General features: G+C 46.0%; 1 long non-coding RNA gene across 4 annotated transcripts in view; it reads right to left on the reverse strand.

Annotated features, from left to right (window-relative positions):
- Positions 1-71: 71 nt before the first annotated feature.
- The window catches only part of LOC128078584 (uncharacterized), a 58,138-nt gene continuing 30,520 nt past the window's right edge, over positions 72-27,689 (reverse strand). The window contains exons 1-5 of one of the 4 annotated variants that reach the window (XR_008205708.1): positions 10,645-10,708; positions 8,653-8,933; positions 8,117-8,194; positions 7,372-7,487; positions 2,800-5,666 (exon numbers count right to left, since the gene is read on the reverse strand). This is a non-coding gene — a long non-coding RNA (uncharacterized LOC128078584). Of the gene's footprint in view, positions 2,661-2,799; positions 5,667-5,887; positions 6,360-7,371; positions 7,488-8,116; positions 8,195-8,652; positions 8,934-10,644; positions 10,709-27,689 lie in introns of those variants that run through there. The other 3 variants (XR_008205707.1, XR_008205705.1, XR_008205706.1) reach the window with 3 other exon arrangements.

Genomic DNA, 27,689 nt, shown 5'->3' on the forward strand with positions numbered 1-27,689 from the left:
GTGCCTTCAGCTCCATCACAAGATTTTTTTCTTGCACTATCTTTTCCACCTTTCTCACTTCTGTCCTTTTTTTCCTCATTTTCTCTCCCTGCCACCACTGCTTAAAGGCAGGGCTTCCACTCAGCGCCAGAGCTGCAGTACTGCTGAATCCCTTTCTCTTCTTTTCATCCATAAGTGAGATTGCTCAGAAAGGTGAAAATCCCAGCGAGAAGGCACATTAGCAAAAAGCACGCACTGAAAGCCCTGCAGGGACAGCTGCAAACTGCTTCACCTCACCAGAGCCATCCCCAGTGTGGAAACTACACTCCTTGTTCTAAATGTGAACTTTGAGGATTCTGACGTCTCTCTGGTGACACGCATCTCCAAGGACCCCAGAGTACTGAGCAAATTGCATGCTCCTGAATCACTCCAGCCATGGCTGGGGTGACAACTAACAAATGTCTGCCTTCCCAGGCCCACATTAAAGAACAGCTTTGGATGGGAAAAGGACTAAAACCCCGGCTTGGTAGTTTTGGGGCTTTATTGTGGGCTTTTCTTTTTTTTTTTTCCTGTTATTGTTAGGATACAGAAAATAAAACACTGACATGGACCTTGGATCTCAGTGTACTGGGGTTACTCAGAGGGAAAGTCGTGGTGTCCTTCTCATCTCCAGGAGGTTATCATCTTCTCATCTCTCCCAGAGACACTGGGCTTGGCAGGGAGGTGGCAGTGGAAGGCTGTGGGTGCAGCTCCCACCCAGCTTGCAAGGAGCGAGTGCGACCTCCTGCGTCACCTGCGGGTGAGATGCCACAAAGGACAAATGACCCCGCTTACCCTCCTCGCTCTGATCTCCTGCCAGCTCCCATTTCCACAGCCACTAGTGCAAAGGGCAGCTCGTTGTTGCAGGAATTCACGTGGGTTGCTTTTATGGTAAAGATCAAACGAGAGCAAAACCCCAGCAATGCAGGCTGGGGCTGGCTCCCTGCAGCAGTGGTGAGCGCCATGCTGGGAAGATGTGCTTCATCCCTTCAGCAACTCTCTATTTGGGGAGATGGACCACATATGGAGGTAAAGCCCAGAGGGACAAGGCCATGATGTTTTCCACGCCTATCCGCTCACCAAAAGCCATCATCTCCTATCCCCAAAGGTTCCACAGAAGCATCTCTGCCTGAGGCAATGTGGCCGTGGGTGAGTGGGTCTCAGCTGAGTGAGACCATCAGTGAATGAGAGCATCATGTACTTTCTTGTTGACCTGACAGTATACTCACACGCTACAGCTCTATTTTAACCCTGTGCTGGGATGATAGCAGCAGATTAAATCCTGGTGGAAACCAGTCCAGCCACTACACTTGCAAAAGCACGTTCTCACACATGCAGTAGCATCACCAGGGTGAGTGGCCTTTTGCCCTGGGAGAGGGGCTGGGTGCTTGCCAGTAAGCAGCCACACTCCTGCTCTACAGGCTGCATTTTCAAGTGCTGTGTAGCAAATCCCTTTTCAGCACACTGCATTGAAAATAGGGTTCAAGAAGACATAAAGAAGCCCCAATAGTCAAGATGCTCGTGTTCTTTGAGTAAAGCCTCCTCCAAATTCTGCTGAGTCTGAAGAAGGCCCACAGGAGCTTCTGCACGTACGGTGTGAGCAACCAGTGGGCTGCTGCCAGTGGAGTGCTGCCATTTGTGTTTTGCAAGTGTTGCCTCTTTCATATTGCTATTAACTCAAATCATGGCCCATCTAATTCGGGAACTCCTTGGTGACCAATATATCTTGGTGCCATGATGTTCGTGAGCAGTGGAAAGGAACAGCCCATCACGTTTTCCTAACTTCACACCACTGTGCGGTCCCTGCGGAGCCTCATTTCCTAATGCTACTCTTCCTGCAGCCAGCCTGTGCAGCAGATAAATGAGGAACAGATATTCTTATTTACTGAGAAGACCACAGCCCAGCCAGGCTCATCTTGCACAGCTGGAGATTTGAGTCCTTTTTCTGAGAAGCATCGGGACATCAGATCGAGGCCCCCAGCATGCAGTTGCATGAACCACTGGCTGCATTCATACTCACAGATGCATGGAGCACAGTGTGCAGGTAGTGCTCCATCTCTTTCTAAAACCAGCTCTTTCTAAACCCAGTTGCTCAACTTCCTGCAGCAACAAGGAGTGACTACACTATAGATGAAGAAATATTTCCTTCAGTTTACCCTAAATCCCAGCCAGTGCTGTAACCAGCGATTCCTTGTTTTGGCATTGCTGAGTGCTGTGATGAGCAGGAAGGCAAGGGTTCTCAATGGGCTCTCCAGGGACTGCTCTAGGGGATGTTCAAAGCCACTGTGAAATCTTTTCCATTTTCCCATTTCAGTCTTCATGACAGCTTCCATCAAAGTATCCTTTGCACTTGGTCTCTCCAAGGGCAGCAGTTGGAGCTGGGACACTTCCAGCTCGTTTTGCTACCCTGTCTGAGATGGTATTTTAAGCTGCAACTGCTCTATGTTTAACAAGCATTGTGTCAAGGGACTTACCTCTCATCACCCATACCCATCCCTTGTTCAGTCAGGAAGCTGCTAAATGCTTGTTCACATCATGGTGATAATTGCCTATGAGAAAAGGTCTTCCATATTTCATCTTCCATTGCACAACTGCACCAATCCAAATTCCTGCAGCTGACCTTTTCCTGCTGTTTCCTCCTCCTATATGAATGAACATAAATAGCTGAGACTTCCCCTCCTCTGCTCCCTTCTCTGCCCTTCCTGAGTACAGCTCAGAGCAACGTGGTCAACGATTTGCTCAGATCTGAAAAAAGCACAAGCAATTTTCATAGATGGGGCTTTTACTTTTCCTAGCAGCATAAACAGGATACTCTGCTCAAAATAAAACTAAACGCCTCAACATTATCTATCATGCACATATTATTCTCCAACTGAATGCTCCTATTTGCATGATGTTAAACACAAACCCAGGGAAATACAGCTTGTTTCAATAGATCAGGAATTTAAAGAAATCGCTCCATGCGCTATCATCTTTATCGACATCTTAAACTTCCCCCAGCAGAAAGCTGCCCAGAATGAGGGCAGCAAGAGCAAGTTCATCCTGCAGCATCCAGGAACGAACTGCCTCCCGCTGGAGCTGGGGCTTTCCTTTGGCCTTGGAACCAAGGAACTTAGGACTTTGGCTGCGCATGTTTATGTTTCCATCCCTGATCCAACGTCAGCTGGAAAAAAAAAGGCTCTGGGGGCTTTCTGTGCACAAGGACAAGCTCTCAGCCTGCTGCTGCCAGGACAGCAATGCCTGCAGAAGAAATGATGGCTGATGCCTGGCATCCACGCACCTAATGGTGACACTAGGATGGGCTCTGCAGGAAAAGCTGTGGCTGCAGCACGGGGAAGCCTTTGAAGTTGACGTTAGTGAGGTTGGAGATGGTTTGAACTGCAGAGGAGAAGTGATACGAAAAGAAAAGGCTTTTATACTGACAGTCAAGCTTAAGCCTGCCCTCGCTGCATGAGAATTGCGAGCTCAAAACTTAAAGGGGGAAAATGAAAGGGCTGGATTCAGTGGACACACAGCTCAGACTCAGCTGTCAGGGGAATAAAGTCTTTGATAAAGAAAATCCCATCCTCAGCTATTCCCACGGGTGGCAGCAGTTTCAGCAGCTCCAAAGGCCGGGCTGTGCCATCAAGGCAAGCACCCAACGTCCTCCCATGCACTTCTACTCCTCCAGACTCATGGGCAGGTCAGTGCAGAGGGTGCCCTCAGCATCTCAGCTCCCTCCATGTCCCACAACAGCTCCAACAGTGAAGATTCATTCACAAAACGTGCATTCATGCACAAAATGTAGCAGCAGCATATTGCATAGTCAAAGTTGGACCTTGAGAGACAGGGAAAAAAAAGCAAAAAAAAGCAGCTCATAATTACTTGGGTTATATTTGCCTTTCCAAAGGGCATAACATTTTACGTGATTCATTAAGATCAGGGCCTTGGGTGTATCTGTGAAGGCTGTGCTGGCACAGAAATTAATCATCTGAATGTATGGGGCTGGGTTTGATGATGGCTCCCGTGCCACCCGACCCTTTGGGACACTGTGCCAGCACTCAGCTCCAGGCACTGCAGCCTGCAGCCAGCCCTGAGGTGCTCATGTTCTCCCCTCCATGGCCCTTGTGCTGTTGTGATAACAATCAAAGTGGTTTAATTAGAAGGAAAGAGCTGAACCAGAGAAGCTCTGCTGTAATGTGGCTTGTGGGTATTTTTGGTCCCAGTCCCCACAGTTGGTGTTTCTCTGTAGCAGCCAGGATGGGACCATCAGGTCAATGATAGGATGTGCTGGGCTGCTCCCAAGGCCAGGGCTGGGGGCTGCCGGCCGTTCTGCAAAGCCTCAGGCTGCATCCAGGTGGGTCACAGTAAGGGGAAAACGATGCATGTATACAACAGTCGATTTCAGCCCAGGGTATTTTTGAGATTGTTTTATCATAAACTCAAAGATCTACTGCTGTTCTATTCCTGCATAACTGCATGAGTAATTAATTACCGCTGTACAGCAGCCCAACCTTTCGAGTATTTGCATTTCACATTGCATCCTTACTGGGAATAAGAGGTAACTGCACTCATCTGCAAAATGCCTCGGGTAACATTGATCATCAGGGGAATGGCAGAGTAAGGTGCACACTGTGTGTGTGTGTGTCACAGTGCCACTTCCCTGTCATTTCAGCTCTGTTTGTTAGCAGAAAATGTACTTTTTCTGCACTCCCTCCTTCAGCTCTAATCTCCTGCAGGAGGAGCAGAGGGTTTTGCTTTTCGAGTTGCTGCTGAGCTCTCTGACAGCAGCCTGTGCTCCATGAGCAGGAGCTGTTCTTTGCACTGGGGCAGGAGAGGAGGCCACGAACTGGTGCAAGCATCCCCAGGGCGACGTGTCTTTTGGCACAGGGTGAATCTCTGACGAATTCATTTGGTGAGATCTCACAGACTTTCCACAAACACATTCCTGACATAGGAGCTGAGAGACAGCTCCTAAAACCTTCACTAAGGTGGCATTAGCTCTGTTCTTCCATACAGAAATGGGGTTTGATCCAAATGTTGTAGGAACTTTTCTGCACACTTCAATGCCTTTTTGATCAGAAGCCTCGGTCCTTCTGGCACAAATATCCCTCCCCAGCGCTAAATCTCATTAGGAGTTGAAAAGACTGATGGAAACCGCACCACTGTAAGGGGAGGAAGGGCTGGGGTTGTTGCTCTTGTTTCCAGAGTATGAAATAAGGTATTGAATAATGAGTTTTTCTGGTGTTGCTTGAGTTCTGTGGGCAGATTGCTACAGCTGATTCCTAGCCATGCACTGTACAAAGTTACAAGCAAGCTCCCTTGGTGACACACGAGGTCAGGGAGACCCACATTGGCCTTGTGTGCACGGGGAGGCAAAAGGTACCAGTGCTGAGCCCTGGGCTGTAACCCCCAGCCAGCTGGTGCTGGTACAAAGCCTCACTGTGGGTGGGATACGCCATGCTGCATGGCTGCAGACTGGGCCAGGGCTGCCATGCAGGCGGGTGCTCCCAGGGCAGCAATGGTCATCCACAAATGCCCCAGAGGAGGAAATGATAACCGCAGACTTTCTCAGCTCAACACCGCAGGGCTGGCCACATTACGAATGAACTTTCTCCATTCAGACTCAGGTTTCATCACATTAAGAAGAAACAGAAGAAAGGCTGAAACTGGAGAGGGGATGGAAAGAAACAAAGAGCAGAGCAAAGCAGCGTTAGTCATTAGCAATAACATGTCAGGAGATCCTTTTCAAAAATAACATAAACAGCTCACTTCGCCTCCTACGTCAGAAATGGTGATTCCATATCTGTTATTCTAGAGAAAGGGCTGTTAACTATTAATAATACATACAGACATTAAAGAAAGCAGAGAAATGATGTTACACGGGTAAGCAAACTGACGATACCTTATCTTCAGCAACTTTGATGATTATTAAGCAGTTAAAGAGCATCTTAATAAGCTTGCAGCACGACAGAAGCTTGCAGCTTCAGAATGCTGTGCTCATACCAACCACAAAAGCAGATTTTCTCAGAGCAGGTGTGTAGTACAGGGCTGGCCATGACTTCTGAGAGACGCTCGCTTCTTTCAATTTCCATCTCTTCCCTCAAATTCATCCACTGCTCTGTTCTGCCTGCCCATCCCTGCCTCAATACCAATATATTTTCAACTTGTCCTAATGAAAAATCTGTGAAACAACAGGAGTGAGGACAAGGGGAAGGTAGACAGAGGAGCAGTGAGGGGCTGTCTGGGTGGGGAGCAGAGGTTGGAAAGGGGCAGCAGCTCAATCTGTCTTCATTTTGCTGTTTGAATGTATTTTCCTCCCTTAACTTTACAGCCCTGAGTCCATTACTCCTCCTGTGAAGCTGAAATTATGGGGAAGAATGGATCAGTGCATTTACTCAGTATCGTTATGTGTCAAGTACTATAGAAGTATTAAATTGGGAAGGAAATTTTAAAACCATTCTTCTGACATGAGTCACAGAAGTAAGCTATCAGGAGCCATGTCACAGGCTGGCAAGAAACATACAACATCTTTACGATTCTTCCTTTTATGGAACCCAAGCCATAAACAATAGAAACAAGGGAAGGGAGAGAATGTCATTTCATTAGAGTAAACGTGACACAAATTTAATAATGAATAATAGCCGTTATCTATAAAAATATGAAAAGCCATTTTCAAAATCATTAGCTCTAATTGCAAATGAATTTTGCAGCTTCTTTTCTATTTTGCATCCCTGTAATGAACTCTGATAAATTCAAGGGACTACATGTTAAATAAAGAGATAGAAGAGTCTAATTTGCTGCTTCATTAAACCGGCTTATTTCTAGAACATCTTGCTGTTGCTCTGAATTTCCCATCTCTGAAAGGTGGAGACAATGGAGCTATCTGTCTCTAATGTAGTGTGGCACACAATTAGGGATTCAAAAGGATGTGAATCTCTTTCCATCAGAGATACATGCAGCGATTATTATTTTATTACCAAATACTGTCAGCATTACATTTTTCCAACAGTTACTGTGACACCTGACTTGCATGTTAATTTTGCACAAAGCGTTATAAAAAAAGTCAGATGGAGTTTATTTATACCACATTATTTCTTCTTACGTAGGCCTTCACAGAGTCTGAACGTTCGTAGAGTTCAATACTGAAGATTTGCAGTCAGAATATAAAGATGATGCTCTGTCATGTGGATGAGGTTTTAAGGCAGTGATATAGCACAAGCTCAACTTTACAAACCATGGTCACAAATCAACAAAAAGCATATCTGAACCTCTATTCAGCAAAACACTTATACACATGAATCTCAGGCACTGTCCTTTGCAGGGATAAATTTTTATGCAACTAAAGATCTTTCAGCATCAATCAAAACTTACCTTTAGTCTTAGCTTTGAACTGATAAAGATGCTTTTTTAGATGCAGTATAAGCTTAGGTTTTACATCCACGATCAGAACGTGGCAAGTTATCCACAGGAAAGACTCACCTGGTAACCTGAAACACATCAACAAAAAGACATGAGGCATTTAGGGTTGCTCTCCATATATCCATGTCATATCTCTATGTACATATATTCCCTTCACATACCTACTGAATGATCAGCATCACCACTCGTACAATGGGGTTACATTCCCATGTAGATTGGTAATGATGTGTGCTTCCCTGTCTCACCATTAGTGTTAGAGCTGAGCGATACAGATCAGCTTAGAAGTTTGTGCTGCAAAGGAAGATGGACCCAGCTTTGACAACTCTACGCATAATAACTGTGATCACTTCGTCATGGAGAAGAGAGTCTCCAGCCAATCACATAACCCAAACTGCTGTGCCAGTATGATGGAGACCAAGAGCTGTAATATAATTTATAACTACACAGAGTAAAAAGGAGGGGAAAAAAACTACCAGAATATTGGACTTCACAAGTCAGGACATTCAAAATCATGGCTCCCGCAGCACCCATAACTTAGCTCCCTGCACATATGTAGCATGTACAGCAGGGTAGGAGCTCATATTTATGCCTCGCTCTTGCTCTGCCAGAAGCAGAATTATGGCTGCTGAGGGAACTGTAACTTTGATTTTTGTGACTTTTGTGCATTGAATCTTTAAGAAAAGGAAAAAAAAGTCACCTGTTTGGATGGTGGCAAATGGATCTCCTCCATTTGCCTTTATTTCCTCTCCTCCTGCCTCTTCAGGCCCAGGTAAAACTGTGGATTTTACACAATGAGAGAGGAATAGTTGTTGAAAAGAAGAGATGGCATCTTTGCATATAATCCCAACCCACACGGGACCTTGGCAGGAAGACTGCCTTAAAAACACAACAACAGCCTTGGGAGTGAGTTTCTATTTACAAAATAGTGCTCACAATCACCATTTAAAATAAATCTTACCCTCTCCCTGCAAGGGACTTAGAATAACCTCCAATATACAGCTAACTGGAAGACATTCACAACCTTAGTTCTAAGTTCATCAAGATGAACATATTCACAAATGGAGCAAGCAGTGGTGAAAGTCTGAGCCTCTATTTCAGAGCCATTTACCAGCACCAGTTGCACTGCGGCGTTGGAGAGGTGAAGAAGACTGCATTTTCCTTTTCTGTCTGCAGCGGTAGTAGCTCTTATGTTGCCTTTTTGCTGGAAATGCTACTTGGGAGATTGGCACATACCTTCAAAGAAATTTTCTTCTGTTTCTCTTCCCAGTGCTATTAAGAAATGCCTGTTGCAGTGGCTCAGATGTGGTTGCAGTGAGGGGAAGCCTTTGCCGAAGGCTGCAGGAACCAACGCGAAGCTTCCTGATGGCTTGGATAACCTTTAGGTTGTGTCTTAAATTGCTTCACCTCTTCAGCTTCTCTACTGCCTTCCCAGCATTCCCATCACAGTGCTGACAACCCTCATGTAACAGCAGCAAACACAGCAGTGCACGCGTCCATGCCCTGCTCACAGCTAACTGCAAGGAAAAAAAAAATAGGTAGTGCTAACAAGGTTAACGTGTGGTGTTTTGATGTGCTGGGGCACACTGCTGGGATGGTTGGATTTGTGACCAATGTTTCTCATTCCATTGGGTCATTTATTTGTAGGAGGAAGAACAGAAAAGAAAATTAACCTGGACACTGCCTCTGTCTCCCTGCACAGCAATGCTTTCCTGTGGAGGCCCCACTGATTAAAAAAATGCTTTTAATTTGACTTCCTGGAACATTATGTTATTTTCAACTCCAATGTGGGTTTATTTCAGGCATATTTCAGGAGCTTTGAATGAACAAAGATGCAAGAAAATGTATTACATTTGGGAAAATCATACAAATGGTAAATGTCTTTTCAAATAAGTTATAATGATATTTCAAGGGCAGTTTAGACCTATTCAAATCGCACATTCTCATTACCATTCTTAGCAAGAGGCATAAGTCCTTCAATCTCTGTGTAGTTTTGCTACTCTCTCCCCACAATTTTCAATTTCCTTACAACTATTCATCTGATTTATTATTTCCCTCCTGTATTCTAAATGCACTGTAACCCCATACATTTGTTTCACTCTCTCAGTTTCAATACTCAAGGTCGTTAATACCCCCAAATCTTCTTTGCTTATAACACAACTTTAAATGTGCTCTTTCTTGCCCAGTGGTTTGTTACACAATTACCAGTGCCAATATCATCTTGTTTTTATAGTTTTACGATTAAAGACATAAAAATGAACTCAACTGAATAAAAGGTAAGAGCATGCTTGCAATATCTGTGGCAAGGCTGCTGCTGCTCCTATTGCACAGATGATACGGAGAGATGCAAAATTAATCTTTTTCAGCATGGTGCCCAAAAGTTAACTAAGGCAAAATGAATTATGCAGCACTAACATTTGGCCCTTCTGATTAAGTGCTACTTAAACACATTTCAAGTTTTAAATCGATCACTTTGCACAGAGAGGCAAAGTGCATGTCAGTCCAGGTGGTCCAAGCGTGCTTTGAAAACTGAGCATCCTCACCAGCCGTGTCCCCAAGTGCCACCCCCACATCTTTGCCACCACAGCCCAGGCATCGTGCCCTAAGCCATCCCAGCTGGGAGCCACACGAGGCCCCAGGGATGCTTGCCCCTTTCCTAGGAAGGAGAGCACACACAAAAGGCAGAGAGCCTTTGGGGCAGCTTGCTCCAGGTGCAGGATGGAGCCATCTCCCCTCTTTCCACACCCCGTGCCCTCTCTCAGCTCCCCAAGGCACAGCTGACGCAGGGAGCCCCAGGAGCTCTGCAGGGCTGGGGGAGGAGTGAGCTCACTGGACAAGGAAACCATGCACAGCAGGGACACATCCGTTTTCCCTCCTGCTAGCCCAAATCCTCCCTTTGAATCACAGCTTTGGCTTAAGAACAGGAGGTTTATGTAAACATATAGCTTGCTTTCAGTCTGAGGTGCACAATTCCTTCCTCTCTTTTATTTTTTTCCCCATGCAACCCACAGACCCGGTATCACACCCAAACACAGCAGCCCTTGCTACTCTCTTCTGGGGGATACAATGCACCACCACCTGGATACTGCTGTCACTTCTGGCTGGTAACAAAGCAGGCTCCTTTAGATCCTGGAAAAGTTAAGTTAGAAGCAGCCTCAAACCAACCCTAGCTACATCCTCTCTCCCTTACCCTACAACATCAAGCAAATGTTGCACGAAGTTACCAACCCCTATCAGGACAAGAGGAGGCACCACTACACCCAGCCTCCAGGCAAGACCCTGCCAAGCTGAGCTCCCCTCCTCAGGACCTGCTCATTTAACATTCCCTAACAAGGTCTACAGCCCCACGTGGCTGGCTGGCTCGGTGCTAACAGACCGTTAAAGCAGTCATTAGAGAAGGGCTGTGCTTGCTCTTTGGCCTTCAGAGCTCAGATGAGCTGCTGGCTAGGCTCCTTGAGGAGCATCCTTAAGAAAATAACGTCTGATGACAAATTTACAGCTACAGCAACTGCATGCTAAGTGCGCTTTACCCCAGCTAGTTGCGTGTCACAAGTTGTCAGTACAGATTGGTGGGAAAAGAGTATGAAATATTCATGAAGTTATCAATGGCACCGAGATACCCAGTTAATTATGCTGCTCAGCACTTCCTCGCAGGCTCAGAGTGCCCAGCCCGACTTCCTCATTAACATAACGGTTTGATTGTGCCTTTATGGCAGCCTCCGAACCACTGACACACCGCCATGCTCTTGGACCAACTCCATCTTAATTAGCTTTGCTGCCACTGGAATTAGGCGACATGTTGTAGAAGTCACTTAAATTAACTCCCGACTCTTCCTCAGACAGATGGGGCCTCAGTACTCGTGCCTGCCTATTACGTTTGTTTAATCATTCTTTAAAGGACTGTCACAAACAGGCAGCATGCCATAACGTGTGGCTGCGTCAGAAATGTGACCTTATCTCCAGTGCTTTCTGAAAAAGAATGTGTTTCTTAGAAGGTATCTGCATTTCTCAAGGCAACACATGCTGAGAGGGACTACAGCATCGCCTCCCCGAAGCTCTCTGCTGTGCTAGCAACTGCAGGACAGCTGGAAGAAGCCCAAATGGTGCAAGATGGGGAATTCTTAAGCATAACAGCCCAGATTTTACACTCAGTGGACTTTAATTTGAATTTTAAAAAAAAACAAAAACAACTTTGAACAGTTTCTACAAATGTTATAGTTTGACTTGATGATCCTGAAGGTCTTTTCAATCCTAAATGATTCCCTGATTCTATGATTAGCAGTGCTGAGAGTAACACAGCAACCTTTCAGAAAGGGAGACTGGTTGTAGCCCTGTATTTGTGTGCAGGAGAGAACCAAAATCAGCAAACTAACATTCAAGAGACTTTTCTGAGATTTGGCCATCTACTAGGCTTCATCTGGAGTTACAAGCAGACAGTGCTTTTAGTTTGCAGCATTTTCCATATATCTATATATATCATTAAAAATTAAAAAAAAAAAATAAAAAAAAAAGCAACAACAACAAAAAAAAGATGAGAAGTTTGCTTTAGTTTCTCTCTGCAGATTTGCTTTCAAGCTGCAGCTTCAGTCAGGACCAGTTTTTGAAGTTCAGCTGGCTCTGACAGCACACTTTGCTGTGCATGCAGACCGTGCGAGGCAGAACATTCCTGCAGTGATGCTCAGCCCTCCATGCTCCTTGCCCTATCCCATGCAATGCAGGGCTAAGCAGCAATTTAAATAGAACTGTCACTTGCACAAGCAGAGCTGGCAAAGACCTCCGTGAACATATGTTTGGAGACTTTAGCTCATTTCTCTCAAGGTATATTGCAAGATAGCAGCAATGCTATCATTCTTGCCTGATGTGATTTTATCTTACTGGTAGGACCACAGAACAGCATCTGAGAATCTCCCAGACTGCAGCTTCAAAAAGCATGACTTCCGCCATTCACTTGGAAACTTCATCCTATGTAGGCTGACTTCAGTGCTGACACTGCTGCCGATTTGCTCAGATTAATTTTGGAAGGCAGGCTTAATCTGCCATAGTGTGGCCTGTCTGCTACAAGTTATCCTGCTTTACTCCAAGCAATGCAGACCCTGATGCAGCAAGGCACTTAAGTACTTGTTTAAGTGTCATCTCATTCACTGCATGGGCTGTAGCACTCGCTGAGTCAGGGATACAGTGCTTCAAAATCCTCCTGTTGTTCTGTGGCAGGACTGGATGTGGTGTGGTACCACTGCAAGGTGAGGGTGCTGGCTCTGGGCCATGTTCTCAATGACCCAGAGCTGCCCCAATGAGCATATTGGCTTTTGGGGGAGTGGGGATGGGTGCTGCCCAGCTGCAGCTATGCTTCTGTACCCTGTGGAATGAGTCTATCAAACTGAAGTGGGTTTGGAAGCCACTCTCCTAGCTCTTGCTCCATTTGTGGTGTGGCATTAATTCCCTGACCTATTCTAAGACGTACCGTTATTCCTGTAGTGACTTCATGTGCTTCATGACTTTCTGCCACAAAGTGAGATCAAATTCTCTGTCTGCGGACCCACAACTCTCATCAACTCACTTTTCATGGCTCCAGGGTCACCATTGCCTTCTCACCATTGCCTTCCCTGGGCAAACTGCCTTGTCTATAAAGGAAAGAAACAACTATCCTCTACACAATGGTGCGCAATAAGGACATGATTAAACTATACTGGGTGCTGAGAGGCAAACTACTACACTATGATGTTCAAAAAGCCAGAATAATGTGATGGTTATAAAGACAGACAGCTCAGGCAAAGACTGCCTAGAGCACAGAATGATTGTCAGGATGGGCAAAAATGTAGAAAATCATGTGAGTGTGTAAGCTGCCAAAGCCAATTAATCCAAAGAACATTTTGCAACCATTAGGCTTCTATTACTGTGCATGCATCATAATTACTATGGGTCTGTGTGGATATGATGGCTGATCTTTAACAATATCGGGTTTTCATTTGACCTTTAATTATTTTCGTTGCATTTGTTTGTGTCGAATCGTTGCAGCATCTGAAGTTTGAAAAATCAACTCGTTTGTAATTTGTCATTTCAAGTGGTGCTGCAAAAGAGCACTGATATCCTCCCAGGAGCAAAGGTGAGGAGTGGGGAAGGGATGCTGCTGTGCTGTCCTGTCTCACGATACCTTACAGCAACTCTTGCTGTTACCATCAGAGCCTGAATAATATCAGAAACATGGCGACCAAGGAAACTTCTGCTGATAGAATTGTAAGGAGAGCACTTTTGTTCGGCAGCTTTAACTTGGGCATTGATCAAGCCACAAGTCAAGAGTTGTCCAGCAGATCCTGGCCTATGTGGAGCTGACATCTCCTACACAGCAGGTCACTGCAAAGCATCTGTCCACTGAAAGTTCCTGTCTTGGTTTCCTGCCTGAGATACCCGGACCTGCAGTCTCCGCAGTCATTGCTACCTCCCTGAAACTCCTCCCAGATGACTTCCAGTCTAAGGCTCTTACTGTTTTCTGTTCCTCTAACATTTATTCACATTTGTTCTCTCACCCTCAGGGAAGCTGCAGGGCTCAAGCAGAGGACAGACTCCAGGCAATTGGCCTTCAGCTTTATGAGGAGGATCTTTCTGCCTTTCTCCTCACCCTCCTACCAGATCCTTCCTTCTCCAAACCCAACGGAGAGCAGGTCTGGAAAAAAAAAAAAAAATCAAGCCAGTCCTTCAGGGAAGTTCCATTGGGCCAAAAGAGAGCTCTTTGTTTCATGGTACTTTCTAAAAAAGAAGCATCTCTGGTAGAAGAGGTCATCTCAGAGCATTTGCCTAGCCTTGCCTGTCTGAGGTTTCAAGGCGATTAAACAGATGGATTTCTTTAGGCGAGTCATTACCTGTTAATCTCTTTTCTTTTCTGGGGAGGTGGTTGTGAACTGCAAGTTACACTTTGTTTTGTTTCCTTACCCAGATGTTATTTTAAGTGTCTGAGTTCTATAATTGTGAAGTGCTCTGGGCAAGAGAGGCAGAGAAGCAGCAGATGAAGAAAGCTGCCTCGCCTCTCTGCTAGCATTCATTCAGCCCTGTTTGCTCCACAGGATGAGCACAGAGAGGTGAAGCAGCCCCTGCTAGATGCGCAGAGCTGTTGGCCTGAGGGAGCACTGAGATGGGCAAAGAGACCTCTTCCATGAAGGAAAAATCCCTTTTGCTGGTCAGAGCACACCAGGTTTTTGGTGATGATGGCTGTCATTCTTTTTTTCCATTTGAAGGAGATGGAAGACTCCATTTATCTGCTTCATTTGCACCTTGAGACATGAAAGTTTTCAATGTGATAGTCATGAAAGCAGCTCTACAGCCAGCATGAGTCAGGGCAGCACTTAGGATTTTATTTTTGTGTGTCTGCATTACTTCAGAATGGCAAAGAGCTTCGTGCGCAACCAAACTCAGCACTGCCCCATCTCTCCTTCAGACCAGCCCTGACCTGAAGTCCCACATGTAAAGCTACACTGAGCTACTCCCCTCCATCCACACCACTCTGGGCCTCTCCTTCCTTCTCTTCTCCCCCTTCTATCTAAAACACATTGGAAATTACACTGAGCCTGAGCCCTCAGCACTCATTGCTGACCACCATGCTCCGGGTGTGCACATCTCAGTCCATTTCCCCAGCCATGCAGCTCACACCACAGATCAATCATCAGCTGCAATGCATCCATTTTCACACAGAGGGTGGTGAGGCATTGGAACAGGTTGCCCAAGGAGGCTGTGGATGCCCCATCCCTGCAGGCATTCAAGGCCAGGCTGGATGTGGCTCTGGGCAGCCTGGTCTGCTGGTTGGCGACCCTGCACACAGCAGGGGGCTGAAAGTAGATGAGCTTTGTGGTCCTTTTCAACCCAGGCCATTCTATAATTCTATGATTCTAATGACTAATAGAAACATTTACTTCAGGTGAAAGCTCACAGGTACATACACAAGTGAAAAGTACCTTGGAAGCCCAATTAAAACAGGTGGGCCGAAATCCAAATATAATTTTCTCCCTGTCCAGCTTTAGTGGCAGTCATCAAACACAGCTGGTTGTCATGCTATTAATTTTTATCACCACTCCTTTAGCAGCATGATGGAAGCAGAGCAAAAAGATCTTAGATACATTCTAAATGGATGGTTCTGAATGAGCAGAAAGCGGGTGAGCGCTCATGGGAGCACCTTTTGAAGCTATTAGTTGTTTAAGCAGTTTGTTGGAAGAACAGGGAGCTGTGCATGGCTCCTTGCCATGGAGAGAGCTTTCCTGGTTTGTCTACATCAAAGGCTTGGAGCTGCACCGCCTACTCATTTGATCTTAATTCAGCTCAAAAAGCTGCGCTTCATGCACTTCTAGGTATGACTTAGACATGAAGCATGACGCAACGGTCCTTTGATGAATAAGGAAACATAGTCTGGATATCATCTGTGCCAGGCAGATTTCATCTGATTTGGGGAAAGAGGTGAACACGTAGCAATGCACGCACATACATGCGGCTATAAATAAAGCACGAGATGCTGGCGAGGGAACAGGAGCCAAAAGCCACTCCTTTCATTCAATTCATTGCCCCAAATCATCTCTGTAATTTTATCACCCTAAAAATATCCTCAGAGCCAGAGTTCTCAATGCAAACCACGATTGTTTCAAACAAAGCTCAGCGTGCTGGTAGGTGCTATAGCAAAAGAATGGGAACAAAGCTGCTCTCCCCTCTTGCTGCCAAGCGGGTGATAACAGCAGTGATAACAAAGGACTGTTAAGTCTCCGTGGCTGCTCTTCAAAGGAAGAAACAGACCAGTGGTTTCTGCCTAGGAAGAAGGAGGTTTTCTGCCGTGTCTCTTTTGAAGCAGGATAGCCGAGGCAGGGACTCCCTGAGCCACAGAGCACAGAAATCAGAGTGAGTGAGGAGGCTTGGAAACCACCAAACCTTAAAGCGTGTATACACAAGAAATTTCCAGGTACTCAGACATCTGAGCAGAGGCAGTTTTTATAGGTCTGCTTTTAAAGGGCTGCATCTACTGAAGGAACACCAACCCCTGCACATAAGGGGAGATGTGAGGAGCTGGGAGCGGGCAGAGCATGCAATGAGTGCTCCTGCAGGTCCCAGGCAATGCCTCTTCTGTCTGCCAGCAAACCTGCCTCAAAGCAGAGGATCCATGCTGCTGAGCTTTCTCACAACCAAGAGCAATGAGCACCAGCCTGTGTGGCTTCAAGGGTCCAACCACTGAAGAAACCCATGGCACTCCTGTTGGCTCCATTTTGTTCGCGTTCACCAGATGCCCCCAGCATGGTTTGCAAGGGCCCTGCTAGGACTCTAACTGAGTGTACTTCTCAAGAGAGCACCCAGTGACCAGCTTAAATAAAAGCAGTGTAAGCAGATCAAGGCAGGTATTTCTGCATTCAGTGGCTGTGTTGAAGCAGTTGCTTTATAGAAACCAGGTTCTGAGAAACTACACTGAGCAACAAAGGCACCATTATCACATTAGTGCCTGAGCCCAGGATTGCTGACATCCACAGAAGTTCTTTAGTGACTCTAACAGGCTGTGGATCAAGCCTGAAGAGGGACCCACACACCACACCATTTAAAATCAAGGCTAAGTCAATCAGCTTTGTGTAATAACATGATTTCCTTCCCTGCCGCCTACGGCTAATGCCTGGATTCAGACTTTGAGTGCCAGCTGTTAACAGCCTCTCTTGCATGCAGAGCATCAAGGAGTGGCTCTTGCAGACCTTCCCATGCAATGGGACCTGACCATGCCATGCATGAGAAGATGCCATTCCTCTGCTCAAATCAGGGCAGGTTCCTACAGTGCAGAAGTGTTGATGGTTCAAAACAGGCATCTGGCACTGATGTTTGGCTGGCAGACAGGTGGGCTGGAGCTGTGCTATTCAACACATGCCATATCTTGGGGCAAAGCGTGGGTGAGGTCAGCTCCTCACATCCATCCCTGTCTTGGGTAGCATTCATTCCCTGCCTCGCAATCAGTGTACATCCAAACCCAAGAACAACAGGGCTGAGTCAAATCCACTCTGGGCGACCAGCCCCTAATGCAGTGTGTTATTTGCTTGGTTATTGGAGATACGGTGCCAGGCCCTATAACACAAATCATTTCTGAAAGAAAAATTATTCTACAGTGTCAACAGCATAGAGTTCCAGCTACGCCAGAAGAAAACAAGCTGCAAGGCATTTTGCAGAGATGAAGAAATGAAAAGGCTCTTTGCCTGCATTTTACCTTGCACAGATGGAAAAGAAGTACAAGGCACTCTGACACTCATCACCCTTAATAGGTGTCCCAGGGCTGAAGTCTCACTCACCATGCTGAAAACATAGAGCCAGCCTGCAACTCGCAGCCTTCAATAAGAGAAGCAGCCATTTGTACAGAGATGTGAAATATTTAGCCACAAAGTGTTCCATTTCACTTAATTTGATATCGCTTAATGCTTGGAAAACTTCTATTAACAAAATCACCAGAGATTCAGATTCCTACTGCATCCAAATGCATCCAGAAAAGAAATGTGTCCATTTTCTGTGCAACAAATGCTCAATTGCAGATTTTCTGGATAATAAAGTCTCCAGCCCAACTATTTAATTACTCAGCTGACTGGTGAAAGAATATGAAGCTACAGAACTCCATAGCCATGTGCTGGGAACTTTGGAGTAAGTTATAACAAACGTTAGTTTTAAAAAGACACCAAGCCAGCTATTTGGAAGCTTACACTTATGGATAATGACCATTTAATAATTATGCAAAGAAGTGCCATATTTCTCACATAATCTTTTCTCATAAGGCCGAAAATATTTTCATTGCTAGAAACAGGAATGCTCTTCATGCTGGAGTTTTAAACCAAGATCTCAGTCCAACATGGGAAGCACATGGCCAGATTCATTTGTTTCGCCGGACCCTCATTTAAGCATAAATGTCCTGCCATAAAATTGCAATGCTGAAAAAGGTCCAAGTGCCAGCTTTGGGTGTAACCCAGAGCACCATGATCCTTACTCCCTCCTCTTCTGCCCCACACACTTCCAGAAAGGCAGTCACATCTCTGCCATGGGTTCTTATGCTAACACTGGTTGGAGAGCCGGCATCCTTCTCCTGCCTTAGACAGTTATTAGCCACAGTATACTTCCAGCATTAGGTAATTTGTAATTACATTACTAATTACATCACCAATTGAGTACAATCTGCCGTTTCTGGAATTCTCTCACTAATCAAGCACTGTCCTCAAGGCACAAAGAATACACTGACATCGAGCAGCAGGAACAACTAATCTCAGCATCCTTGTTATCACAGGATCCCTGCTGAGCTGCTGCTGATCAGATGAGCCTGCAGAGCCTCAGCGTGCTCTGGGCAGCTCAAACAGTGCCTCTATTCATGCTGCAGCAGCCAACACAGCTCAACTCACCAAGGAGTCATGTGGAAAAAAAGCATCTCCCAAAGCAGGGTGAGTTTTGGACTCACAATATACATGGGAGTCTTCTCCTCAACCACAGTTCAGCCCCAGAGATGCATTGGATTGGATTCTCGGGTAGGAAAAAAGCCCCACACAGAAGTGGTTTTATTGCAGAATGTTAAGAGACCTCAGCTGGCCTCTACCTGACAGTGGTACTTCCCTTCAGAAGTTCCCACTGGCTCCAATTTCACCCAGAGACCAAACACAGATACTTGGAGACCAATACACAGATACTGGGAGAGTGAGGCGCTCGCTCAGACTGATGTCCTGCAAGCTGAGATGTACGTGAAAGGCTGCGCTCAGGTGGTGATGGAAATGTGAATCATTTGCTTAATAAGGGGACCAACTTTTGCTGCTGTTTTTGCTGGGTTTTCAGTGGAATAATCTTGATTTCTCCTGCCAGGCTTCTGCTATTGGTCTGTGCTCTTCCCACCGCTGCCGTCATTGCAGCTAGCCCTTGTCTGCTCAGGAGATTCATGGTATGTATATTTTTGTGCATGGTGCTCTTGAGATGTCTGAAAAATGTTCCTGTGAACCAGGCACTGATGGATCACTCTCTGGAGAAGATAAATTCCTGTCTGCTTCCTTGGTCCCTCTGTTATGGTGCAGTGTGAATACAGATTTGTTTGGAAAGGTTGAGTTAAAACAGTAATGTGCCTTTCTCTTCTTATATTTTATGTAATGCAGCAATTGAAATCTAAAGATATCAGCATTTGAACAGATGCTGGGCTTGCTTAGCTGGAGATGTCTCATAATTGTCTAATGCTAACTTTGCCTTTAGGATTTTCTGTCTGGTTTTCACAGCACAAGCAGGAGAATTCACGCTGTTGCTGGGGATTGCTCATACAGCTATGCAGACCCCTGCCCCTGCCCACCCTCAGCTGAGACCCCGGGGCAGGATCAGCACCCACTGCCTGCCTCAGGGCAGGGTCCAGGTCTCCACACTTTCTGCAGAGTGTTCCATCAGGAGGTGACAGAGCCGTCCCTGCCTACAGCCCTGCTCTGAGCACCCGGCTGGTCCACAAGCCCATTATAGCTAATGGAAAACTGTTCAGCTGGGCTCTGGAGCCAGCCTAAAGTGACAAATCAAAATGGTTTGAAGGTGGTATAGCCAGAGGTGTGGCTCTGCTGCATAAACCCCAGTAGGAGAAATCCTCCGTGGTCTCAGCCATGTCCTCTCGCATGTCAGGCAACAGGAACAGACATTCCACCCCTCCTGGAGGAACCAAACCAGACCTCAAGTGTTGCCAGAGGGGACTTAGGTGCTATCAAAGGGCACAGCAGCTGCTGCCATGCAAGAGAAAGGTGGACATTTGGCTTGTAATTAACAGTTCCTTTCTCTCCCCAAATCCTTCAGCCCAGGATGGGAGTCATGTCCTGCTGTCCCTGCTGAGCCATGGAACAATGCCACAGGGCACCATGGCTGCTTGGGAGCAGTAGGTGGAGTGGCCAAAAACTCAGTCCTCCCTCTGTCCCTTTGCCAGCTGTAAAAGGCTAGAAAAGCACTTCTCAGTGATGAAACAAAGCAAAGAAAGCACAAATGAAGGAATATTGTCAAAGAATAGTTTGAAAAGGAGCTAAAAGCACAGGACTGCTTTCAAGATACACTCACAATATTTTCCAGGACAATGAATCCACAGGAAGCACTTCCATCAGCTTGTTGGCAGCTCCCAAGCTGAATGCCAGTAATTTGGCAGCAGGCTGCTGCCATCCAGCACGTTGCAGGTTCAGCAGCTCACCAGTCTCACCCCCTCTTAGGGTTGTGGTAACCTCATTACTCATTGCAGACATTACTCATGTCTGTAACAACGCTTTACCTTTACACTCATTTTGCACCAAAAGCAATTACTCCACAATGGCAGCAGATGAGACGCTCAGTTGATCCAGGTGAAGACAGGATTTGGCTTTAGCAAAGCCTTGCTCCTGCCCCCGCATTCTCACTACACAGCATTTCCTTACTGAGGGTAGTGCAAGGCACAGCATGTCAGCCTTCATCCCTCCACCCACTGGCTTGAAATACTGATATTCAATTTACAATTAAAAAGAGAGAACAGAAGCAAAATGAAGAACAACATTTATGCATTGTTGCAAACTGCCAGCTTGCCTGAGCTGTGAAGTCCCTAGACTATTTTGGGATAATTCGGCACCTTTCAACTGTCACAGAAAATTTCATGGGGGATGATGCTTGGCATTGTTTATATGACATTAGCTTCACCTTTTCATCCTACTGGGGACCATCAAATGCAAAATTGGATTAAATTTGGCAGATCACATTATATATGGGGAAGTGAGAAATACTGCTGTATCACAATTGATTTTCCCAAAGGCACCAGGCAACCTCTGATATTTTGATACCGAGACGATAAACGATTTTCCGCTGGTAATTTCCATACTCAGTAAGCTGAGAAGTTTTTCTCAGTATGCAAATGAGGTTTATTTAAAGCATCATTTTCTATTGCCTACAATTAGATTGATCTGGATGGCTGCAGGAGGAGGTTTGTCTTGGTGACGCTGAATGGGCAGGAGCAGGGGTAAGCCCTTCATGCAACAGAGCCTTTAACCTAAACCAGGTTTGATTGTTGGGATTGTCACAGCTGGGCAAGGCAGCAGCATGGTGATGATGATGATGATGGTGATCTTTGCTCCTTGGATGAAGTCTCCAACATTTCACAATACTGCTATCAAATTTTCGCAAGCCACATGTCTGTGCAAAGAACCTATGCCTCCTTCTCACTACCAGTTAGATGGCACTTCACTAAATGGATAGGGTTGGAGGAAGCTCCTTCCCATCTCAGACCTTCACTGGGTGTTAGATGCCATCAGATCCAATCACAGTTCTCCTCAGCCTCTGGCTTAGCAGGTCACAGACTCCACATCACTCACTGAAAACCTTTAGAGGTTCCTCTGGTGATCTCCAAGGGATGTGGGGGAGATGGAGCAAGGATCAGTTTAGTCAACCTTGATGCAAGGGCCAGAAAGGCAGTGAAAAGCAGAAATGAAATCAAGAGGCTGGGATGCTGCATGCCCTTCTCTTCCCGCAGCCCTTCCCAGCCCTCCAACAGAGACTTTCACTGCCACCACAGCATCACGAGCATGCCTGGTTCCAGTTTGCACACCACATGAAAGTCATTTGGAAGAAATTCATTCCCATGGAGAGAGCCAGCACTAGGCTGGTGCATCTCACAAGCACTAACTTGATGAGTTATACACAGTCCTTACGCATGAATTTGGCTCTCCAAATGCATTTGCATTCATCAGTACTGCAAGCCTTGTGATGTCTTTAGGGAACATCCTGCTCTTCTTCACTGCAACACAGCAAGTACTAAAGGAAACTGAGGCCTCACAAACTAGCATGGCATAGCAGAGCCATCAAGAACCAGATCACTCAAGTCATCGTCACTCCAAAACTGGTCAAGTGATACTCAGTGATTTCTTCAGCAACAGGTGCTACATGGAAACTTGAACCCTCAAGTAGGAATTTTTATTTTCAAAGATACAAAGCAGCTGCCTTACAAACATCGAGCTCCTCCCCTTCCTCTGAGTAAAGAGCCCCATTTTAAAGGTTACCATCCGCTTGTTCTAAGAAGGAAATTCAATGGCAACCCATGAGCCCATCATGCTCCAGGGAGCTCAGCCATCCCTCCGTCTCAGCCACACTGACAAAGGAAAAGAGAGTGGAACCTGGGCCACTGGGCCAGCTGCAACCTTCTGTTCCTTCAGACTGTTACAGATATAATAATTTTATTTTTGTTTTTTGGAACTGTTGTCTAGAGTTTAAAAAATGCTCATGTGTATTATTAATCTGAAATATTAACCTCAAATCCACTAATAGAGTGACTCAAGCACTTCAAGCTCAGAGGTTTGCAAAATCCTTGCAAGTTGCTAATTAAGCTACATTGTAGTAATTGTTCAATAAATTTTACAGCCAGGTTTCATCTCTTTGGAAAGAGCAGACTACAAATTTATGCAACATAAAATCGAAGGTAATGAATTTGGAGCATATTCTGTATATGGTGTGCACCTAACAAGTGGGAATAATAACATTAACAGTGCTTTGAGATAATAGACTATTTAAATTCATATTTATAGAAGCCATAGACTAATATGCAGTGATCTACAGATGAGGTGTGATTTCCCCAAGGGCACAAACCAACCTACGCAGGAACACACATTTTCAAATAGAGGAAATCTCACACCATTCTCCCAGGCTGAGATACCTAGCAAAGGGAGTCCTGGGAAAGGGTGCCAGGATGGGGGGTCTCTAGTGCAGAAACATCATGTGGGCTCCCACATGGTGCTTTCCTTACAGCTAAGGACTGCCCCTGCTTCGGTTCAACAGCAAATAACAGATGCTCCTGTCTGCATAGAAACAGGTTCACCCAGTCCCAGCAAGGGCTGGAATGCTCTTAATGGCTAGCATAAGTAAATATTAAAAAGTCATCATAGGAATTTATTAGCAACACGTCTGGCACTTCGGTGCTTTATGCAATGGTTTTTCACCGGTCGGAGTATCCGAAGATCTCATCAGTGGTTACAGCAATCCAGGCTGCGTGACGGGAACCCAGCCCTGCTCATTTCCACAACTGGAAGATGAATTTTGTAAGGATGAACTCTATATCTACAGGGGCTCAGGACCTGGTGGCCAGCCAATTCGTAAAGCCTAAGAAAGCCTCTTCTTTTCCTCCACACGCAGCTGAACTAGCACTGGCATGTGATGAAAACAGTGAATCCCCTCTCAGAGCCAGCCAACACAAATTGTTTAATTCCTGGCTGGCCAATGGCTGCGTTTTAGCATTGTCTCACAGACCTGGAGCTGAGCACAGCTTGGACAGCAGTTATTATGGCTGTGCGACACCACATCCTGGCTTTTGATCTCCAGCACTGGCGTAAACCAGGTCCTCAGGGACCAGAAGTCCCTTGGGGGAAAGTTTCTGTGACCCACATCAAACGCTGCTGGGAAGCACAGATCCACCCTTCAGTGGCTGTATCATGTTTCTAGTTGTCTGCAGCATTACAATGCCAATGTTTTATTCATTCATTTATTCCACTCGTTGCACACAGAGTGTAACTCAGGGCAGGCAAGACGTGGTCTTGCTGCAGCTACACGCACTATGGGTTTTGGGAGCCCAGCCACCTGCTCAGCAGGGCAACGGATGGCCCTAAGCACCAGCACAGCTCCTGAGATCCACAACACACATCACAGTTGACAGAGGACAAAGCAGGGAAGGGGATTCCTCTGGGATCAGTGCTCCAGGGCAAGACAGAGACAGGAAGGGGAAATGAAAGTACAGTATTATCACCATGATGAAATTCAGGATTTTCCTGGGACTTTCTCAATGAAATGATGAGAGATATTAAAGCATGAAGGAAGTCTTGCAATGCTCTTGCCCCCTGAATTGCAATAACTATTCTATGCAGAGCTGTTAGAAGAAGAGATTGCATATCACTTCACCCTATTTAAACTGAAAGGACACCATAGCTGGGACAGACCCTGAGCCATCCCATCCCATTTTGTGCATTAATTATAACTGTTTTCTGGCTTTCAGAAACGGAAGTTACAGCTTTCAACTGTTTCTTCTTCAGCTTCCTAGGGTACACACGGCTGAACAGAACGACACAGACCCCAAGCTGGGTCTTCATGGGCACAGCGTCTACCTCAGAGTGCAGCCAGGAGCACAAGGGCAGCAAGCAGGGCAAAAATGGGCAATGCTTCAGGTAAATGCTGTTTGTGCTAATCGTGAAGAGGAAGCATAAAGCTGGATTGGGTTATGGGGGTCCCTGAGACAACGACTCAGTTCAGAGAGCCCTCACATGCTTGATAAAGAATTCCCAAAGCACCTGCTAGAAACAACCTCAAAATGCTGCCATGATCAATTGGCGTTGCTATTGCCGTGATGCAGCAGTCTGTGTTAGTTTTCTTCTTAAATTCTAGTAGGAAGTGAAGTGTATTATATAACACGTGTCTGCAGATAAGGAACAAACACTTCACGCATGCACAGGGGGTGTATCAGGAGGTACAGGTGCCTCAGGACCACTGGGCAGCATCTTCCCATAACCTGTCCCTTGCTTCCATGTGTCCCTGATGCTGGCTGCCGTGGGAAACTAAACAGGAAAGGATAGTGAGGTGCTGGCACAGGCTGCACAGAGATGCCCCATTCCTGGAGGTGCTCAGGGCCAGGCTGCATGGGGCCCTGGGCAGCTGGAGTTGGTCCTGATGCATTGGCTGGCAACCCTGCCCATGGCAGAGGATTTGGAAGTAGATGAGCTTTGGGATCCCTTCCAACCCAAGCCATTCTATGATTCTACAATGCTGCAGCCACCTCTACCTGCTGTGCAGTAAGGACAGTTTCTAATAACTGTCTTGTCATGAACAGATGGGCTTCAAATTTTGAGTGAGCACCAGTAGTGCTGGATCCAGAGTGTGTCACTGCTGCTATCTGAGGGCAAAACCCCAACAATGACAGCAGGCTGATGGATGAAGATCTCGAAGCTTGTCCCAGCTCCCAGGAAAGCTATAAATCAATGACACAGAAAACCCTGAGCCCCTGAGTGCTTTAAAAGTCAATAGTAAAATTTAAAATCAATGGGAGGGCTGGCAGGGAGGCAGTGCAGGGGCGGTGTGCAGGAGGGACAGCAGCTATTGTGCAGCCGGGGGAAGCTGCCAGCACGCCGGAGCCTGTAAGCCAATTTTACTTAATAATCCCACTAATGTGGAATGACACTGGTTGTAATCCTTCAGTGATTACAGTGTAGACCGATGCTTCAGCATCTCTGGGAGGATTTAACGGACAGTACAGCATCCAGAAAGCTATAGCCACATTTCTCCAGTCAACTAGGAGAGAATATTCAGGCTCAGAAAGCACCAAAGTTGTCTATCTGGTGATAAAAAAAGAGAGCAAAGCTTCCTCGCTGTGAAAGCTGTGAAGTGCCTCTGTGAAGCAGAACCCAAATCCAGAGGAGGAAAAGGGGATATGCACAGTGGGACACTGTGAGCAGAAAACAGGGAAGAAGCATTTGGGCCAGAGTGGGTCAGGAATGCAGGGACCACTCTGGGGTTTGGCACACAGCAAAGAGAAGGAATCTGTGGGGTCAAGGGCATGTTGAACACTTGTACGACATTATCAATGACTATTGCCAACTTGGGAAGCATGAAAGAGGAGCACGGCTGGGAGATTTCAGAGGTTGGTGAATCAGTGGAGGTGGGGGGGGTGGTTAAATTATCAGCTGTGTTTGGAGAACAGCTGGAACAACTCCAAGAGCAGAGGACAGATGCAAAACCATTGGAAAGATTAATCCAACATCATCACCAGCAGCCTTGGATAGGCAACGCAGGCCAGGAGGCCTGAAGAACAGCTGGCCAGAGTGGACTAGCTGAATTATTTTAATGAAATTAGATAAAAGACACAGAGGAAATGATTGCAGCTCTTTATAGGGAAGCAAGAGGCTTTCCATGCTGGAACAGCTGGGGGGCTTGGAGAGACTGTTGTCTCCTGATAGTAATCACTAAATTAATCAAATTCAGCCAGTGAAGATGTCTTGTTATGAACAGATGGAAGTTTGGGTTTAACTCTCTGCTTTGCATGAGCATTTTCAAAGGCAGCAGTAATACCTCGAGTCTGGGGAAGGAGGGATCTGAACGGCAGAGTCCCAAGGTGGCATAGAGCTGCCACAGCTGGGAGCTGCCCAGAAACTGGGGCAAATCTGGGACCTGGGAAGGACATAATGGGGCAGATACTTTCCATCACTTGTACCTGCACTGTTTTTCCCCAAAGGAGTTAGCCCACACTCTTCCCTCGCAATGTTTCCTCTTCACTCCAGTTGGCTGCTGGATGCCTCTAAGCACTGCAAGGCTGCAGGAGCAACATGAGCTCTGGAGGAACCCGGTAGCCTGGAAGGATTCTGCTTGGAGTAAAAATAGCCATCAAGATGCCTATCTGCAGGAAAACTAATATTGCCCCTTATGTTAACCACTTGAAATTTCTTCTCTTTTAGCAAATGAGCATATGCCTGGCTATACTGAAACATTTTGTCTCCTGTGACCTCATTCTCTGCATTCTTCCAGTTGTGAGCTGTCCCTCACCATTCAACATGCATCCTAATATAGACTCTCTGCCCCCATCACCAGTATGCCAGGGATGAATCATAAGTCATATCTGTGACGGTGAACCCACATGCCAACCTACATCTGGAGAGATGACTCTGTTCAGTAGCCTTAAATCTGCAGCTCTCTTTGTGAGGGGATGGGGTTTAACAGGTTGTTTTCCCAATCTCTGAACAAAGAAGCTTTCAAAAACCCTCAGTGTTCAGAAATGCCTTCTTGTTCCATTTCTCCAGTGTAGGCAGCTTCTGTGAACCTTGCTTATCATATTATGTTAACAAGGAGACATGGAGTGACTGAGCAGTAACAGCTTTATGAGTTCCTTGCAATAGGATTGGAATTAAGTCAGAAAATCATCTAAAAATAAGACTCCTGTAAGGACAACAAAAAAGAACTAGAACGTAGAAAGCACAGATTCAATCCTTCTGCCCATCTGACCAGAACCATGTGAAGTTCAGGAAACATGCTTGGTCTGTGATGGACCTGTGTCTTACAGGTCAAGAATTTTAGCAGAAGGAAAACTCATTGTTCAGCCTAACACTAACGTGAGCATTTCCATGTCTAGCATCAAACATGGCATGGTGAGCATGTGAGTGACCCCCTCTCACACCACCAACGTCCCAGAGGAATCTGAGGCAGCAGCAAGCATCACAAGCACAAGGTACCGAGGACATTAACAGCACATTTAAGTTAACGATCATGCTTTAATTAACAGAACTATAACCATCTAGAGCTGAAATCATAGCTCA

This window comes from Tympanuchus pallidicinctus, unplaced genomic scaffold (genome assembly GCF_026119805.1).
Source record: "Tympanuchus pallidicinctus isolate F22 unplaced genomic scaffold, pur_lepc_1.0 scaffold17, whole genome shotgun sequence".
In the NCBI taxonomy this organism is placed as follows: Eukaryota; Metazoa; Chordata; class Aves; order Galliformes; family Phasianidae; genus Tympanuchus; species Tympanuchus pallidicinctus.